Here is a 15,498-nt window from a genome sequence, read left to right as displayed (position 1 = left end):
GCATTTAAGCATTCAACATGGATGGGTACCATTTTGAGAAGTGAATGTGAACAGGATAGTCATGTAAAATCACACTGGAATTGATCAACTGAATTGTTGTTATTGGCTTAAGGTTAAACTGAAATGGGCAATCTAAATGTAATTCCATTTAAAATAATACACATCTTAATTTCAAAGTAAACATTTTATTGTTGTATCTAATTATTCTGTTTTCTCCAGTGGAAATCACTTGTGCATATGTTAAATCCCCCTTGACTGTTTCCATTTTATCTTTATTTTCCCCAACTTCTTTAAATAACTTCTTTGTTAAATGTTTTCGATTCTATCATTGTTTGTTACTGGTTTTATGTGAAATGTATTCTCCTTTGTGCTCCTTGTAATTTAGTGTTCATTTCTCAAATGATTTCGTCTTTTTTTTTCTACTTATTTGAGTTCTGCATTTTTCTGTTTACCATCCTACAATTTGGCCATTTTATCTCAGAATTTTTAAATATATATTCTCTGGTCTTCCTTCATAGAAGTAACTGCTTCTTTCATTTAAAAAAAAAAAAAAGTCATGTCAGAATGGCTCTACTTTAGGGCACCTGCGTGGCTCAGTTGGTTGAGCTTCTAACTTTAGCTCAGGTCATGACCTCACAGTTTGTGAGTTTGAGACCCATGTTGGGCTCTGTGCTGACAGCTCCGAGCCTGGAGCCTGCTTCAGGTTGTGTGTCTCCCTCTCTCTCTCTCTGACCCTCCCCTGCTCATGCTCTGTGTCTCTCTGTCTCTCAAAAATAAATAAACATTTAAAAAAATTAGTTGCTCTACTTTGTGGCAACATATGTGTAATAAAGTTTTCTAATCCATAAAAAAAAACTTGTACTACTATTTTTTTCTTGTGTTCTATAATATTTTTGTATGGACCCTGTATATTTTCATTTTATTGGCCCTGTTTGAATTGACACACTTTCCTAAACAGCTCTTTATGAGCTTCTTCTCCGAATGGGATGAGTGGTAGCCCAGGTAGCTTTTCAGACTTGCCTATTCATGAACTCTCTCTTGTCTTGCCACAGCTAGAGATTATAACAACCACTTCTCTTCCTTTCTTAAACTAATCTGGCTCAAGAGGGTTTTTTTTTTTTTCAACGTTTTTTATTTATTTTGGGACAGAGAGAGACAGAGCATGAACGGGGGAGGGGCAGAGAGAGAGGGAGACACAGAATCGGAAACAGGCTCCAGGCTCCGAGCCATCAGCCCAGAGCCTGACGCGGGGCTCGAACTCACAGACCGCGAGATCGTGACCTGGCTGAAGTCGGACGCTTAACCGACTGCGCCACCCAGGCGCCCCTCAAGAGGGTTTTTAATAGAATCTCTGAGTTTCCACTTTCTTCACAAGCTAATGACTGGCATGGGATACAGTGTAGCCTTCAGGGTGATTTACTTAACAATTAGAATAGACATTTTGCTTTTACTCTGGGCTTCCATTTCTGGGCTGCTCTGCTCTTTGCATATCATCTCTGTTTTCGCCAGACATTCAAGCCATGTCCATTCTGCCTTGTTCACAGCAGGTGAAGTATGAAAGTTCCCTATTGGTTCTTCCTTAAGATAATGACTAATTGCTGGAGATTTCTAAGATCTCCTAATATGATGCCCCGCTCTGTCCAGATCTATTGCCTCTGGAAGTATTGTGAATATTGGGTTTTGAGGTTTTCTCAGTCTTCCAATTTTGCTGAAAATACATCTTTTCAGTGCTTTTATTGTCCTTGCTTTGTCACTCCATCTACCTACTTAAAAACAACTTTTACACATACATTCCTCTGCTTACCAATGGTTATGACTTTGTAATGAGTCCTTAGAGACTATACTTTATTCTATTCCTGGGAATATTTCCTATGTTTTAAGAAAATGGATTACTTTATTTCCCCCAAGAAAATACTTACACTTTTAAACTGTTGGTTGTGTGCCTTCTCTATATAGAATGACCTCCTCTTCCATCCATTTATAAAATTCTTTCATATACCATGTCAAATTACTTTACCTCATAGAACTTTTCTTGTTATTTTCATGTTATTTAGTTGATTTCTCAGCTCTTCTCTAAACTCTCACAACAATTTGATTTTTAGCTCTTTGTGGATGGTTTCTTTTAATTTCTATTTGGTATGTGTGTGAATATGAGTGTGTGTGGATGTGTTGTATGCTTCAATCGTATCCTTCTTAGTAGATATATGGTCTTTGAGGGTGGCAATTAATTCATTTCACTAATATTTATGTCACCTGGAGGCTATGCAATATAATTTTCTAAATTGTTGAAGAAAAAAAAATCAATAAATGTTTTCAACTCTGTTATATATATATTTGTACACAAGTCATGGGAGACATAAGAGACATGAAAATCACAAGGTATGCCTTAAGGAATTGATACTATATTTGAAGAAATGAGATTAAACTTGCAAAATTTTTATGACTATTGGTGAAGTTGGAATAATGAGGATAGACAATGCATGGCCTCTATGGAACAATGAGAAAATCTGTAAAAATTCTATGATTTTTTACTAACAAAACACTAAAACTTATATTTATTTTGGATAAAATAGATCATTTGGTGAAATCTGAAAACATGGTTTGCACTTACATATTTTCTTTATCTTTCTTTTTAATATAGCATAATGTGATGACTTTACAAAGAGACATCACATATATAAATGTCAATACTATATAGGGCTGCAGGTTGAGACAGCATAGCAGACTGAATAACAACATTTATATGTTATGACAATGAGTTCAGGTCTTCTTACAATATTTGCTGTATTATTGGACATTTCTGAAGCACTGCTTTGAGAGATTGGCAGGGAAATTAATGTCCTTAATGCAATCTACCTGAATATTTGATAGTGAAATGTCATGAGAGAGTCAAGCTTCACTGTATCTCAAAGCTAAGACATCCTAAAGAGGAAGTGTGGTGTCAGGTGAGTGGTTAATTGGATGTCCACTTTCCTCATCAGATTCTTTCTGATGGAAAGGAAAGAATACCACTGAGTGAGATTTGGACAGCTTCAAAAGTGCAATAAAGCAAAATGAACAATTTAAAGTTTCAAACTCTTTTGGTATTAAAGCTAAAATAAAAGACAACGTCTTCTTATCAAGAATTAGTGTATGCCTGTTCAATTAAAGCTGAAAGAGAGCTATGATTATAAGATTCATCTCTGACACACATACTATCATTCAGTTGATCGGGAACTAACCTTCGGGTAGACATCATGGTCTCAGAATTTGCTTCATATCAATCCGCTACCATCTTGTATCACCCATGAAATCTTCAAGAGGATGCTATTAAAAGAGTTTGTGACATTTAATACACTTTCATATTGTCTTTCATCACTACTGTATGTACTGAAATACACACTCAAATCCATTCTCAAGTAGAATTATTACCAGCTGGTTTAGAAATTTTGATTGATAAAGCAAAATTTTATGAAATGTGTTAAATCTCATTTGATGGGTATGCTGATGACAGTTAACAACATAACTTGTTTCTCAAAACAATCTAGATATAACAGATACATATATTTGGAATTAAAAACATTAAAGTTTATGATCTAAAGTTCTCTATTTTGTGTCCATCTCTCCCTTCTCTCTTTTCCTTCCTTCCTTCAAAATTGAAAGTCTATTTTAATTACTAGCTTATGATTATTCAAGTAACAGATATATGATAAAATGGAAAGGACACAGAAATAAATGTTCTGGTTTCAGTTCTATTGTTTACTATCTAGATGACCCTAGATCTTGCAAGGAGTACCAAAACACTACCTGTGCAACCCAGGGAAAGGGATGTCCTTCTTAAACAAGATACCATAAAAACTTGATGTTATAAAAGAATGAATGTGCTATTTTCAGTTAATTAAAATAAGCATTTTTAAAATTAAATATCAGGGTTAAGATAAAATAAATATTGGAAAGTAAGCAATATATTTTGAAATATTTACAATGCAAGGTACAGAAAATTTATTTAAAAATAATTTATTAAAAGACACAATGTGGGGCACCTGGGTGGCTTAGTCGGTTAAGCATCCAACTTTGGCTCAGGTCATGATCTCACATCTTGTGAGTTCGAGCCCCATATTAGGCTCTGTGTTGACAGCTCAGAGCCTGGAGCCTGTTTCAGATTCTGTGTCTCCCTCTTTTTGCCCCTCCCCCACTCACTCTCTGTCTCTGTCTCAAAAATAAAATAAACATTAAGAAAAATTTAAAAGACACAATGTGCTTTTTACAAATTGATAAGAAAATGGTCAGTTGCACAAAAGGTAGACAGAAAAAATAGACAAGCAAGTTCAGATGACCAACAGGCATATAAAATCATGCTTAAATTCAATAACAGAAAATGTAAATTATTAAATTACGAATGATTGATAACTTTTTACCAGCCTGGAAACATTAAAAAAAATTTTTTAAGTGATGTAGGAAAATATACTTGCATGTATTGTTGGCAGGAGTACAATTTGTTGCATTTTAAAACAAAATCTGCTAGTATATACGGAAATGAAAAGTACACTTATCCACAGAACCTGCAAACTCACTGTGAGAACTTATCACATAGAAAAAAACTATATATACTGATTTCTGATGTGAAGCAACAAGAACTGAATTTGGCTTTCTCTTTCTCACCACTGGGCACAAACAAACAAAAATCCAGCAGGAAAAAAAGTACATGAAATAACCATCTTCACGGTATTGGACATGACACAATAAAAAAACAATGATCCCTGAGAGAAAGAAAAGAAAACAAGATAAACCGAATGACTCCCACAGTTACTACTTTGAGAAAATGCCCAGGCCACAGTGTAAGGAGCGAGAATCCAGTCAAAACTGATCAGAGAATATCGAGCTGAGTGTCTATGGAGACCAAGGCACCCAAAAATTTCAGGACAGAGTACCAGAGAGGACAAATCTACACAGAAAAACCCAGACACCTAGAGAGATTTCTTTCAGTTCTTTAGATTTCTGGTCAGTACAAGTATTAAGGAAATCACCAAAGATCAGGGAAAGAATCATCCAAAAGGATTAGAGGGGATAGTATTTGACACTCATAGAGGGTATGGAATAGTAAACCTGTTTAATCCAGTAAGTTCGGACAATTTCATAATTCATGAAGCATAGGGTACATTACTAAGGCTCTTGCTCATATAACAAATCTTATAAAGCAAAACAAAAGGATTAAACTATTTTTAAGTTACACAGCTGTGTCTCCAAATGAAGCACCTAACAAGATAAAATTATATTGTCTGTCATTTGATAAAAGTTACCAGGCATGGAAAGAAGCATGAAAATATGACCCATAATGAGTAATAAAATAAATCAGTGAAAACTGACCAAGAACTGATATAGATGTTGAAGTTAGCAGACAAGGATACTGAAATTATAATTATAGAGGTATTCCATATGTTCAAAAAATTAATATATACCCTGAAGACATAGAAAAGACCAAATGAAACTTCCAGAGAGAAAAATTACAATGTCTTAGAAGAAAATATAGTCAGTAGGATTAATAGAAAATTAGATATTGAAAAGAAAAGATCAGTGACCATGAATTCATAGCAGTAGAAGCTACATAAAATTAAACAGAGGAAAAAAATTAAGTAAAAAAATGAAAGGAGAATCAATTGAATGACAAAATTTCCAAATTTGATGAAAATTATAAGCCTGCAGATCCAAACCATTCAAGGTTCCTCAAACATATAGGACGTGAAAAACAAAAACAAAAACAAAACACTACACTTTGGCACATGAAAATTACTGATAAAAGGAAAAAAAGTCTTAAAAACAAACAGAAAAAGACAGATTCCATCCAGCAGAAGAGAAGCAAGAATGACCATGGGTTTCTCATTAGCAACAATGTAAGCAAGAAGAGAGTGGAATATTATCTTTATAAAATAAAACTGAAAGAAAAACTGTCAACCTAGAATTCTATACCTAGAAAAATATCTCACAAAATGGAAAGCTAAATTACAACTTGTTCAGACATATGAGAGCTGAAATATTTCATCACATACAGATGCACAGTACAAGAAATGATAAAGGAATTCTTTAGGCAGAAGAAAATATCATATAAAAATATGTATCAACAGAAAGAAATATAAAGCTTTCAGTTATGGATTGAAAAAATCATGAGAATAAATGGTACAGCACAGTAAATATGGTCAATGATATTGTGATAGTCTTATATGGTGACATGTGGTAGCTACACTTGTGGTGAGCACAGCATAATGTATCAAGAGGTTGCATCATAGGGTGCCTGGGTGGCGCAGTCGGTTAAGCGTCCGACTTCAGCCAGGTCACGATCTTGCGGTCCGTGAGTTCGAGCCCCGCGTCAGGCTCTGGGCTGATGGCTCAGAGCCTGGAGCCTGTTTCCAGTTCTGTGTCTCCCTCTCTCTCTGCCCCTCCCCCATTGATGCTCTGTCTCTCTCTGTCCCAAAAATAAATAAACATTGAAAAAAAAAAAAAAGAGGTTGCATCATAGTGCCACACACCTGAAACTAATGTAACATTGTGTGTCAGCTATACTCATTTTTTAAATACAGAAGGAAATATAAAAGGACTGGAAATGGATTTATATAGAATTACACAATATTTCAGAGAAATGGTATACATATGGATAAATATCTCAGATGTTTCTTGTATCACAGAAATGATTTTTCTTAAATTTGTTCATTCAGTTTCCAGGTTGTTTTTTTTTTTCTTTTCTTTTTTTTTTCTTTTCTCTTTCTTTCTTTCTTTCTTCCTTTCTTTCTTTCTTTCTTTCTTTCTTTCTTTCTTTCTTTCTTTCTTTCTTTCTTCCTTTCTTTCTTTCTTTCTTTTTCTAGTTTATTTATTGATTTTGAAAGGTGGAGGACATGTGCATGAGCAGGGGAGGGGTAGAGAGAAAGGGAGAGAGAAAATTTCACACAGGTTCTGCATTGTCAGCACAGAGCCCAACAAGGGGCTTAGTCTCATGAACTCTGAAATCATGACCTGAGCTAAAATCAAGAGTTCAATGTTTAACCAATGGAGCCACCCAGACTCTCCCTTGTTTCCTTTCTAGTAGTATCTGCCACATTTTTCTTGCATCCCTTCTCATCCATTTGCTCTCTTTCCCTTTTTCAAGGCTCTTGAAAAGTTGATTCTGTCACTAATATTCTAGTTTATTTGTGTTGTTTCCTTCTGTCCCAATTAGTTTCAATAATTTTTCCTGAAAGCTGCTTTCTTTTGATTTTCAGTAAGGAGAAAAAGGATTCTGATATATAAATGTTTGACTCCTTTATTAGCTGTTAGCAGAATCATTTGAAGGGGATGTGACAAATAATATATCTACAGACCTCTGTAATTTTAAAAAGCTACCTATCTCCCTGACATTCTAGTCATATCTTTTGCAAATTAAATCAGATGCAAGACATTTAGGATGCATTTAGGGATGTGAAAATAATCATGTTGAGTGGAAGGTGGCATTTCCTGTGAGAAAAACATGTTTTCTCTACATTTCCTTGAAGTTGTAATTCTTTTTTTTAATTTTTTTAATGTTTTTATTTATTTTTGGCACAGAGAGAGACAGAGCATGAGCAGGGTAGGGGCAGAGAGAGGAGGAGACACAGAATCTGAAGCAGGCTCCAGGCTCTGAGCTGTCAGCACAGAGCCCGACATGGGGCTCGAACTCACAGACTGTGAGATCATGACCTGAGCTGAAGTCGGACACTTAACCAACTGAGCCACCCAGACGCTACTAGAGTTGCAATTCTGCACAAAGACATACAGGGGTTCTTTTTTATAGTTGAGCACTGACAAGTTTAGATTACCCTTATGAAGCCTGATGCCCAGGTTCATAAGAATTAAGGTAACTCCATGAAGGTACTGACAGAAGTACCTTGAAGAAGATTTCTTCAAATAATGTTTTAAAATTAGTCCAAAGGATAAGAAGATCACTGAAAGGTAAAAGTCAATTGTGTCTGTGTGTGTGCCTAAGTTTCACTATTAATAAACTGAAATTTTTAAAATCCTGAAAATAAGCTTCACACTATGTTTGTTTTTTTGTTTTTTGTTTTTTGGTTTTTTTTTTAACTTATTTTTAAGAGAGAAAGCGCGAGTCGGGGAGGGTCAGAGAGAGAGCGGGAAAGAGAGAGAATCCCAACCAGGCTTCACACATGAGATCATGACCTGAGCCGAAATCTAGCACTTAACTGACTGAGCCACCCAGGAGCCCCAAGCTTTACACTATTAACAGGATAACTAAGAAGTATGAGTTTCTGTACTTCCAATGACCAACATGATGAAGCATGCAAAAAAAACAAGTAAAATGCATTTTAGCTACACCAATATTAATTAAGTAATATTTATGGTAAAATTTAGCTTAAGACTTTCCAAAATACAATCACTACAGAAACATTAAAGTGATGAAATGTTTGCTTTTGTGTGAAATAAGAGACAATTTAGACTTAAACACTTACACTTAAATTTTGAAGAGAATCTTGACATGCACTTACTTGAATTTGGCGGTTATTAAAAGGGTTGCAATTTTAATTTTAGTTGTTGCTAATTCCTTTTTCCTTTTTTTCTGTACTCCAAATTCCATAATTCTAATCACTAATGAGATTCCTTTTTTAAAAAAAATGAATATAGCAAATAGACTGTATAGTCATCTTTGCATTAAGGCTCTGGAACATTTCTTATGTTTTTCACTTTCTCTGATCTCATTCAGTTTTTAAAAATAGTTATTGACTTTCAGAATAAACAGATACAATCAACCCAGAAGAATATTTTAAAGGTACATAATAATATCATGTCTCCCTACACCTCACAAAAAATCATGTGAAGAGAAAGCTGAAAATAATAGCAATGGGAAATGACAAGGGAGTAATTATCCAAGCAAGACAGAGAAAAGCCATATGCTTTGCATAGAAATTGGAACTGCACAAATATGGTAATTGATTTCATATTTTGACCTTTCATGCATTGCCATTCCATCTTTTCCAGTTTCACAACACAAAATAACAAAAATAACAATAGCAATTTAAATGAGAACTTGGATCTGCTGTTACCTGTTTGTGGGGGTTTTCTTGGCTCCTTGTGAAATGATCATGTAAACTTTTTAAAAAGAAAAAAAAAATGATATATAGCTACAGGTTACAGAATTTGTTCTAAGACACAGTTAGCTAAAATGACCAAGTACCTGAATATTTTTCTCAAAGTGTACAAGGCACTTATCCCTTGGTTTACTGCAATTCCATAAATGTCCTTGTGCAAAAGAGTGCATATAAGACAAGCAAAGCAATCTGTTTTCCATCATCAAAAGGATGCCTATGCCACCCTTCCAAACTATTTTATTTATTTTTTCATCTTTTCTATCTGTGCATGCCTTACCCCTGGGTTACTTTCAAGGAAAGAGATTCTCAAGCAGATTTTCCTATTGTAAAACCATTTATTATATATTGGTAACCTAATGAGTTAGAACCCATAAAAATACTTCACAAGGGTGTAGTATATATATCAATTTGGAATGTGGGATGCATATCAATTTACAGAAATACCTTAAAGGAGGCATTGTTTAATGCATATATCAAAACTGCATTGTTTTGACCTATATACCCATCATCTCCCCCATCACCTCCAGGAGTCAGTTGTTAATTAATTATACTGGAATTACACTGACCTTTTACAATGAAGGTCAAATGTGGAATAGTCTACAGCCCATCATGAGAATCATATTATTTGGGACTTTTTCTTTTAATTTTAATTTATTTTTATTATTTATTTAATTTTATTTTAGAGAGAAAGAGAGAGTATGTGAGTTGGGGAGAGGGAGGGAGAGAGGAAGAGGGGAGAGAGAGAGAGAAAGAGAGAGAGAGAGAGAGAGAGAGAGAGAGAGAGAGAGAGAGAGAGAGAATTCCAAGCAAGCTCCTCACCCAGCATGGAGCCCGACATGGGGCAGAGACCCACGACCCTGGGATCATGACCTGAGCCAAAATCAAAGTTGGATGCTCAACTGACTGAGCCACCCTGGTGCCCCTGTTTGGGACTTTTTAAAATTAATAAACCTTTTAGAACACTTTTAGGTTCACAGCAAAATAGAGTGGAGAGTAGAGAATTCCCTTTCACCCCTTGTCCTCCCCACCACACACACAACTTCCCCAATATCAACATGCCACACCGTGATGGCACATTTGTTATAATTCATGAACCTACACTGACACATCTGGGATCTATTTTAAAGAGTGCTTTCTCTTAAAAGAATGCATAGGACACATGTCGCTTTAGAATCAAGAATCAGTGCTCTTCTCTGAAGCAGTGGATTGATTTGAAACAGTGTATCATTAGCCATTTGTTTTTCTGTGTCTGTTTTGACTAATAAAATGGTTGTGTCCAACTCTCAAAAGACTGCCAGCATGTATTTTGTGAATTATCTTAATACTGCTACATTTTCTTTCCCCCAATTTCTTTTCTCTTAACACTCTGATATTCATTTAGATATTCCTTAAATTGTTGCAATTTTGGCATTTTTTGTAAGTCACATGAACTTCTTGAAACAAAGAGGAATAAAAACAAATTACTATTTGTTATGTAAATTAATAAAATAAAATCATATGAATTTAGTTAGTAGCTTTTTAATCATCTTTATCATTTTCATTTGGGGGATGGATAAAAACTATCAAATTTTATTATATTTGGTATCAAATTTCAGAACTGTACGTGTACTAGCAGAATACACAAAATTTGCAGCATTCCTTATAGAAGAAATTCCATTTGCACTGATGTAAGTAGCCAGGAGGCAACCTTAACACATATGTTGGGGACAATACATAAACATATTCCCTAAATTACTCACAGTATGTTTACTTAGTGGAGCTTTGTACAGCAACTACATGTGGGCGCGGTGATTATAAGCTGACCTGTATAATTAAGAAAGTGATTTGCTTAGCAAGTAATTGTAATAAAATGCCTAACCAGTAATCATAAGCATAAGCCATATGTTTTTAAATATGACCCAAACATTTGCATAGTGTTTATGTACAATAAATTAAGGCAAAATGAAAAATCTGCTGACAAGAAATAAGTAGCAATGAGGATAGAGCAATCTATTAAATCCTTCATTTTGGATCATTTAGGTAATGTTCCATTCATTTTAGATTCATGAATAGAAGCCTTTACAGATTGGACATGCATACCATAAATCTGGAGTTATCCATTATTAGGTGGCATTTTGCTGTTTACAGTTGTACATGTTTACTTTGTGCATAATTAACTGCATAATAGCGGTCTGTGTTTTGTACAGAATTTACACTCAGGCTCTCATCAAAACAAATGACTCCAGAAAGTAGGACACTTCCATTAAGTTCCCTGTAATCAGTATTTCCTAATACAGGTTTACAGGAGTGGTTTTGATTGTGACTGTTAGTATATTGTTTTCAGCAGCTAACGTGTATGTTGGAGTTTAATTTATTAACCTCCTAAGATGCACAAAGAATACAGACAGGTAAAAGTGGAAGGATACAGAGCATACCTAAGAATAGCTAAGGAGGAATTTCCATGAAAATAGTTAAGTGCAGAGCCAAGTTGGACAGGCAAATGATCACTGTGCAGCATAATTCAGTGGATCAAATACACATCCCAGCAGTTCTTGTGCAGAGTACAATTCTGACAGCCGAATCCACAGCGTGAGAGAGAACAGTGTGTCTGAAAATGAGCTGTCAGAAGAACCAAGATTTACTCCAGCCACGCCCTTTGTTTACAGCAATATAAACTTAGAAGGAAAAGTTACCAAATTAATCGAACCAAAAAGAAACTTGTGGAGTTAAATACCAAAGAATAAGATGAGTAGAGATTAAATACAACATAATAGCATTGAATGTGGAGTTTATTGGTTATGACTATGACTACTAGTTAAAGCTAAAGTTGAAAATATTTTTTAAATCATGATAAATGAGACTGCATAAGCTCTATTGAAAGCAATTGTTCTTCAAAGTGGAATAAAACAAAAAATATATGTTTTTTTAGAAAGAAATGGTCATTTTGGGATAAAGAGGGAGAATTAAAGTACCTTAACCAATTCTCAAAGCAAAAATAATAAAATTATATTCATAAAGCTAAATACTCTTCATGATGAAGTATAAACTTAAAAAAATGGACCTTGAAACAAAGATTTGAAAAATACCAGTTAATTTTCTCCTTTTCAGAATCTAAAACATTATTTAATAAAATAAGTATAAATAGTATGTCATATATATAAAACACAGGACCTCCAAAAATAATTATCAAAATTATAACTCCATATTATCTGCTTCCATTTAAAATATTCACTCCATTTTATTTAAAAAAAGTTTTATTAGTTTTCTTTATTTTTGAAAGGAAGAGAGAGACAGAGTACATGTGGGGGAGGGGCAGAGAGAGAGAGAGACAGAATCTGAAGCAGGCTCCAGGCTCTGAGCTGTCAGCACAGAGCCTGACGCATGGCTCGAACTCACAAACTGTGAGATCGTGACCTGAGCCGAAGCGGGACGTTCAACCAACTGAGCCACCCAGACGCCCCATCAAACAAAATTTCTCTAACCACACTCTACCACTGTTTTACTTAGTACAATGATTAGACACACACACACACATATTTTTTAAATGTTTATTTATTTTTAGAGAGAGCGAGAATGAACAGGGGAGAGGCTGAGAGAGAGAGAGAGACAGAGAGAGAGAGACAGAGAGAGAATCCTAAGCAAGCTCCAAGCTGTCAAACACATGAACTCACACAGCTCAAACACATGAACTGTGAGATCATGACCTGAGTCGAAACTAAGAGTCAGACTCTTAACCCGCTGAGCCACCCAGGGGCCTCTCCTCACATGTTTATATATGCATACATTTACATATATATTTAATGAATTTGTATATATGTAAATACAAAGTGATTATAATGTATATAATATATAAATAAATGTATAAAAATATTTTAAAAGTGTCCTTGATAGAAAAAATGGTAAATGATAAATACTTCTATGGATGAGAAGCAGATCAGAAATCCATATACATCCAAATACATAAGATATAAACTGTGCTCATGGATGGGAAGATTTGGTATCACAAAGATGCCAAACAAAATTGTATTTTCAGTGCTACTCTGACCAAAGCAAGTAATCAATATAGTTTTGCATGGAGACCGGCAGGGTGATACTCAGTTAATATAAAAGAACACATAGACAAAAATATATAAGATAATTTTTAAGGAAATCATAAGGTTAAAGTTATCACAAAGCTCACTGTAATTATTCATCTTGTCTCTATCATGATACCTTTGGTCTCTATCTAGGCATTCCTAGCCTTTGCAACCGAGGTAGGCAACATTCAGTGGCTCCCTTCGACTGAAGAGACCTCACTTCAGCTCTTGCTGCCATGGAAGTATCAATGACTCTGTGTCTCATCCTAGGGGATTCTCCCTGCAGCCTCTGTTGTGAGCCACCATATTATTTTTCACCACAGTGGCTACAATGGAAAGCCGATTCTTGCGGAATTCAGTTACTTCATTCTTTTTTGTGAGAGTAATGAAAGAACTTCTAACTCTCTCAAGCAAAGTGAGTTCATAGTATCTTCAGGAATGCTAAACTTAAGGGGTGCCTGGGTGGCTCAGTCATTTAAGTGTCCAACTTTGGCACATGTCATGATCTCACAGTTCATGAGTTTGAGCCCCGCATGGGGCTCTGTGCCAACAGCTCAGAGCCTGAAGCTTGCTTTGGATTCTGTGTCTCCCTCTTTCTCTGCCCCTCCTCTGCTCATGCTCTGTCTCTCTCAAAAATAAACATTAAAGAAGGCGGAGGAGGAGGAGGAAGAGGAGGAGGAGAATACTAAATTTAAGAAAGCCAAGACCTGAGATACTTAAAGTTAGAAGGGTTAGGGAAGGTGACCTGGGAGACCAGGAGTTGCTCAGCTGAAGAGTATTCAGAGTTAACAATTTTAACTATTAATGTAGCACCTATTTGCTGTACCTGCACCTATTTACCAATGGGTTTAAAAGTGTTTTGGGGGGGCGCCTGTGTGGCGCAGTCGGTTAAGCGTCCGACTTCAGCCAGGTCACGATCCCGCTGTCCGTGAGTTCGAGCCCCGCATTGGGCCCTGGGCTGATGGCTCAGAGCCTGGAGCCTGTTTCCGATTCTGTGTCTCCCTCTCTCTCTGCCCCTCCCCCGTTCATGCTCTGTCTCTCTGTGTCCCAAAAATAAATAAAGGTTGAAAAAAAAAAAATTAAAAAAAAAAAGTGTTTTGGGTAGAGGTGCCTGGCTGGCTCAGTCAGTGGAGCATGTGACTCCTGACCTCAGGGTCATGAGTTCAAGCCCTGAGCTTGGGCATAGAGCTTACGTAAACAATTAAAAAAACAATTTTTTAAGTGTTTTGGGTATGCTTCCTGAGGTATCTACCATGTTACCTTCTCTGAGACATGTAAGCTTCACCCTATGCCTGTCTTGTCCTTTCTCACCTCCCTACTTCCTATCAAAGTTTTCCTGGGAAGAAAACTGTGGATGTCATTCCTCTTTTCCAGTGCATCTAAGTCTTATTCTAACTGATATTTGGTCTATTATTACTTCACCTTAGAGGTAAAGATTTACTGAAAAATGGGATGCAGAAGAGAGGAAGATCAGGAAACTGGGATCTAAATTAGGAACTATATAAAATGTATTTATTATCTGCAGTAATTTCCAAATATTCTTTTCCAATAAACTATTCTAAAATACTGTACTTAAGTGATGCTTTAGATGTATATGTTCAGAGATATTAGGAAAAGAGACTAAGATTTCTAGTTTAGTTTGAAATTAGTGAACTGTTAGATCCATTAAAAAGTAAACAGAAAACTAAGAAAACATGCAGTGTTTGTGATGTGAAAAACTCCAATTCTTAATATGTAAAGTGCTATTGCAAATTAATAATACAATATGAATCTCAGGAGAAAAAACAGTTAATGGGAATAAGATAGTGTACTGTATAGAGTTTTTAGTTTAAACCAGAGCCTATTCAGGCAGAATACATGAAAATGGATTTATTACAGTATTAGCAAATGTATAGAATTTCTAGAAGGAGGAAAAGAACCAAATTCTGATACTATATAACCAGAAGTGACGCAGCCACGAGTAATGCCCAGCCGCAGCAAGAGAATATTCCAATAGAAATAATATTCTGCTGCCACCTGTCACAGCTATCAGACACCCAAGAAGCCAGGGATCTGACAATACAAATGGAAACAAACAGGGGAAACAAACAATAAACAAACAAACAAAATCTAAACACTTTTGTTTGACAGAGGGACTGCATGGACTCTTGCTGGTCTATTTAGGAAATAGATATTAGCTTGTCAGGCTTTATCTTAAAGAAGTCGGACTAAAAAACAGAAATGAGGTAATTTTGAGTGAGCCAATTTGCTGTCACAGTAGACAATTACAGAACAAATACAAATGGCCAGAATATAACAAACTTGATCAGTCATCAAACTATGCATATGATAACAACAAAATACCATTCTTTATGAAA

General features: G+C 35.5%; 1 long non-coding RNA gene across 7 annotated transcripts in view; it reads right to left on the bottom strand.

Annotated features, from left to right (window-relative positions):
- LOC106975272 (uncharacterized) overlaps positions 1-15,498 on the bottom strand; it is a 1,087,042-nt gene that overhangs the window by 507,561 nt on the left and 563,983 nt on the right. For 5 of the 7 annotated variants that reach the window (XR_008298440.1, XR_008298436.1, XR_008298435.1 and 2 more), the window contains one exon: positions 3,222-3,306. This is a non-coding gene — a long non-coding RNA (uncharacterized LOC106975272). Of the gene's footprint in view, positions 1-3,217; positions 3,307-15,498 lie in introns of all 7 variants that reach the window. The other 2 variants (XR_008298437.1, XR_008298438.1) reach the window with 1 other exon arrangement.

This window comes from Acinonyx jubatus, chromosome B2, assembly GCF_027475565.1.
Source record: "Acinonyx jubatus isolate Ajub_Pintada_27869175 chromosome B2, VMU_Ajub_asm_v1.0, whole genome shotgun sequence".
Classification (NCBI taxonomy): domain Eukaryota; kingdom Metazoa; phylum Chordata; class Mammalia; order Carnivora; family Felidae; genus Acinonyx; species Acinonyx jubatus.
This window is presented reverse-complemented; position numbering and strand designations above follow the sequence as displayed.